Source organism: Microtus pennsylvanicus, chromosome 17 (assembly GCF_037038515.1).
Source record: "Microtus pennsylvanicus isolate mMicPen1 chromosome 17, mMicPen1.hap1, whole genome shotgun sequence".
Taxonomy (NCBI): domain Eukaryota; kingdom Metazoa; phylum Chordata; class Mammalia; order Rodentia; family Cricetidae; genus Microtus; species Microtus pennsylvanicus.
The window spans coordinates 847,501-852,500 of NC_134595.1; the positions used below are offsets into that span (position 1 = coordinate 847,501).

General features: G+C 44.4%; 1 pseudogene; it reads left to right on the forward strand.

Annotated features, from left to right (window-relative positions):
* Positions 1-1,974: 1,974 nt before the first annotated feature.
* Positions 1,975-3,078, forward strand: LOC142836843 (large ribosomal subunit protein eL21 pseudogene; annotated as a pseudogene).
* Positions 3,079-5,000: the final 1,922 nt, after the last annotated feature.

Genomic DNA, 5,000 nt, shown 5'->3' on the forward strand with positions numbered 1-5,000 from the left:
AAATGGAATTTGATGAAGGGATAGATAGATAGATAGATAGATAGATAGATAGATAGATAGATAGATAGATAGGTAGGTAGATAGATAGATGGGATGCGCACGCGCTCACACACACACACATACATATGCACGCACGTGCATGCCATGTACAGATGGGGGGCGATTCCAATGTTTTCAGAGGAAGGTGCTCGCTGGTAATAATAAATGTGCTGGTAAATAAGGCTGGAAATAGCTGAATATTAAATCATTAAAACTCTTCAAATAAATAAAAAGCAATTCCATTTCTCTTTCTCTCTCTCTCTCTCTCTCTCTCACCATATACCAGCACATCTGAACTGACTGCAACATACAAAAGAAGAAGAAACACGGAAAGAAGACATCCCTGCTGGACAGGATCTGAGATGAGAATAAATTCATCGAATGGCTGCCAACAGCATTTCATTGAGAAGAGATTCCACATTTTATGCTGTACAGTTACTTAGATAGATAGATAAAGAGAGGCCTGTGAACTGGGGTGGGGTGTGGCTTCTCAGGTCATGTCAGGTCAGGGAGGGGCTGAGGAGTGTCCCATTGGCCTTGACAATAGGCATGAGTCAGATGTTAATATCAGGGCAGGGCCTGAGAGTTCCTCAAAGGGAATGAATGGAGACCCTTGCTTACCTAAGAAATGCCTGACCTTGGAAAAGGACTTGTGGAAAGCGGGCCCTTGAAACTGTGGTTTCACGTCTTACTAGAAAGCTCCCTCTTGGAAGGGAAAGTCATCGTGATATCTTACTCTTTTCCCAAGGATACCCTACCTACCCTTCTGATCATTCTTACTGAATTAAGTCTTCCACTGCAAATAAATAAATAAATAAATGAAGTGGGTGAGTGAGTGAGTGAGTAAGTAAGTAAGCAAATACGTGGATGGATGAACAAATAAATACAAAGTTTGCTGTTGTTGACTGACTTTTGATTTCATAATGAATCTCTCTCTCTCTCTCTCTCTCACACACACACACACATACACACACACAAACACTAAATATACAATAAAAGGAAGCATAACACCTTTACTCAGGGGGCAGAGTGAACTCTGAAAGTTTTCCAGGCGGGGGGGGGGGGGAGACAGAATATAAGAACAAAATGAGAAACAAGGAAAAATAGTGTTGGCCGGCTGGCCGGCTTTCAGTTCCCTGACAGAAATGAGCACATTGTGGAGGAAACACAAAGTTGTTACACTATGTGGGTGTGATGAGGAGAGATTGTGAGTGAGTGTCCTGTCAGAACAAAGTTAGTCCCATAGTTGATGAAATTCATTATCCCAAAACTTCAGCAGAATATATCCCAAGTTTGCAAATGTGTGATCAGCTTGTGACAGGTTGGGCTGGAGATGCTGAGAACTGGGGAGCCCTCAATGCAAGAGCAGACACTCATTCCCATGAAGAGGGAGAGAGGGAGGGAGGGATCATTCATTCCTGTACTCAAGTTTAAAGAAAGATGAGTGGCTATCTATGGAGAGACCACTCACAGATATGAAAAATCATTTCCTAAAAATCAAATTTCTCAGTCAGTATGCAACTGCTATGGTGCTTCTCCTAGATAGAGCAAAACACACAAACAAACAAACCAACAAACTGATTCCTTGATCTAGAGCCACAGTGCACATGCTGTGGAAAAGGGGACATGGCCAACTTGAATCACAATACTCATCAGAGCATGAAAAGAGCGTCAAAAGGACACAGAGGAGAGATAATTGTGGTCCTCCCTCCCTCCCTCCCTCCCTCAGGAAGTGACTGACAGATGAGACTTTGTCCAAGCAGGTTCTGTCTGAAATACCAGACTTGAGTTTCCCCCTCTGTGGGTTTTAGTTAATCAGTCCTCCCTTCTTTCTGTAGGAAGGTGGTGCATGTCTCTCAGAAGTTACCTGGTTTCCTCTGCACAAGGTGAACCAGGGAAAAGCTTTCTAAGCCTTATTCAGACCTATAGAGGCTGCGCTGTGACTTCAGAGACCTCAGGGAGTATAGGGGTGGGTGGGTGCTTGATGCTTCAGACTCATGTCATTGAAGGACATAACATAGTTTGGATTCACAGAGATTCACAACACAGAGCCATTGTCACTTACTAACAGCCCAGGACACCCAGAGCTAACAAGAAATTGCAGTCTCAGCCGGGCTGTGGTGTGTGCATGCCTTTAATCACAGCACACACACACACACACACAGATCTCTGTGAATTCAAGGATGGCCTGATTTACAGAGTGAGTTTTAGGGCAGCCCAAGATACACAAAGAAACCCTTTCTTGAAAAACAAAACAAAACAGCAAAAGAAAGAAAGAAAGGAAAAAGAAAAAAGGGCAGTCTCTTCCCACCCTCTCATCCATTGGCTCTTAAAGAGCTCTCAAGCTGAACTGGAGACCAGGGTGTCATTCATAACTGGGAAGCCAGAAACCTTAGGGGGTCACAGGAGTTGGACTGACTGCAGCACTTGATGCCTCAACCCTGCCAATGGCTGTGATATAAGGCATGGTAAAATATGGGCTTTGGGCCTTTCGGCCGCGGTAGCCATCTTTCAGTAACTCGCCAAAATGACAAACACAAAGGGAAAGAGGAGGGAGGGGCACTCGCTATATGTTCTCTAGGCCCTTTAAGAAACATGGAGTTGTTCCTTTGGCCACATACATGCGAATCTACAAGAAGGGGGATATTGTAGACATCAAGGGAATGGGCACTGTTCAAAAAAGAATGCCCCATAAATGTTACCATGGCAAAACCGGAAGAGTCTACAATGTCACCCAGCATGCTGTGGGCATCATTGTAAACAAGCAAGTTAAGGGTGAGATTCTTGCCAAGAGAATTAATGTGCGGATTGAACACATCAAGCACTCGAAGAGCAGAGACAGCTTCCTGAAGCGGGTGAAGGAGAACGACCAGAAGAAAAAGGAAGCCAAAGAGAAGGGCACCTGGGTTCAGCTGAAGCACCAGCCTGCTCCACCCAGAGAAGCACACTTCGTGAGGACTAATGGGAAGGAGCCTGAGCTGCTGGAGCCCATTCCCTACGAATTCATGGCCTGATGTACAAAAAGAAATAAAAGACCTGGACTATTAAAAAAAAATATGGGCTTTGGCAGAGCGCTACTCCCCTTTCTCTATTATTATTGCTACACAACGAAAAGTACGGGTGGGGGGGGATGATGTGCAATCAGTGCTGGTATTGAAATCTCACTGACTCCTTCCGCACTCCTTGTCAATTCCTGACTTTGTCAAATCAACTATCGTAAATCTTTGATGTGGGTTGGCCCTTTAGGAACTCAGAGAAACAAGACAGACCTATTTCATCCCAGAAACCTCCCAGTTCCTGAGCCCTAACCCTGGAAGTCTCAAAGCCATCACATCCAGAAATCTCTCTAGTCCCTGCTAGTGGTGAACTCACTTCGTCTTCCCCAGGACCACTAATTATTTCTCTGTGTTTTCCTGTGAGATCTGAGGCCAGCTTTCTTCTTCCTCCCTCTGGCCTCTCCACGATCTCCATTCTCTAGACAACATGTCTAGAACCGAGTCTTATAGGCACCGAGAGAGTGTGTCTTGAGGGCAGTTGGCGTTTCTAGGACACGAGTGACATCACAAAATTCCGAGAGCTCTTCAGGATACCGTAGAATTTCCAGAGAAGGGACTGCTGATGTCGTGAGGCACGGCCTTTACCTCCTTGCTAATATTTCTCCCTGAACTGACCGACTGACCGACCGACCGACCGACCGGGACCTGAAGTTTCCTTTCCAGGAGTCTCTCATGCGACACAGAGGGAGCCATTCAGGATTTCCTCCTTCCAAAACCAGAAATTTCTCTCTGCTTCATTAATATCTTCTCACTACTTCCAGAACCCATGGGGAGTTAGTTAGTTGAACACTCACTTTTTTCATGAATGACCCTTCCTCCCTCTCCTGAACATCTCATATTACTGATTCATACTCAGTAAATCAGTAATATGAGAAATTAGGCCAGGAGGACACGGAAGATGAGGGTTGAGTCTTCTGAAGTGAACAAGCACTTAGGGAAGACTAAACTTAAGGGAATTTGACTCTGAGTGGCAAGACATGAATAGCTGCTGCCAAGGCACAGATGCAGGCACCAACTGGGCCCTCGGCATCCTCCTGCATCATCAGAGCTGTGTGGGAAACTCAGCCCAAAGGAGGGGCCGTGTTCAAAGGGAGAGGGCATTTTTGAGGACAGCACTGTTTTCTTTTTCTTCTTTCTTTCTTTCTTTCTTTCTTTCTTTCTTTCTTTCTTTCTTTCTTTCTTTCTTTTTTTCAAGACAGGGTTGTTCTGTAGTTTTTTTGGAGCCTGTCCTGGAACTAGCTCTTGTAGACCAGGCTGGTCTTGAACTCACATGCTTTTTTTTTTCTATTGGATATTTTTGGCTTCTTTATCAAAGATCAGGTGTTCGAAGATGTGTGGATCGATATCCGGGTCTTCTATTCGGTTCCATTGGTCCTCCTGTCTATTCTTATGCCAGGACCAGGCTGTTTTCAGAACTGTAGCTTACAGAGTGTTCTTGCAGGTGGGGCACAGAAGAGGTTAATTACGGTACCTTAGTTCTTCTGCTTTTCTAGCAGACCGGAGCCCAGCTGACAGGAATCCAGTAGAGATGGTCAAGGTTCACACTGACACTAACAGCTGTAACTTGAGCAGGATTTGTGATACACATGAAATTTGCAATGAATTGCAGCAAATCTGTGACACTCTAACTTGCTCAGGCTCAGTATCTGAACATACAGATGTTTGCAATGATCACCGGCTTCAGGATTTTTGTTGTTGTTGTTGTTTTGTTTTTCCACGAGACAGAGTTTCCCTGTAGCTGAAGTTTTACGGCCTGGTGTTTTTGTGACTTACTGCTTCAAAGAACTTCTCCACTTCTTTATCCCTAAGGGAAAAGAAATATAATCACTAAATACTTCTTAAAAACCATTCTTCCTTGAAATATATAGACCACTGAGAATAATCCTTGACAGAATGGGAATACAA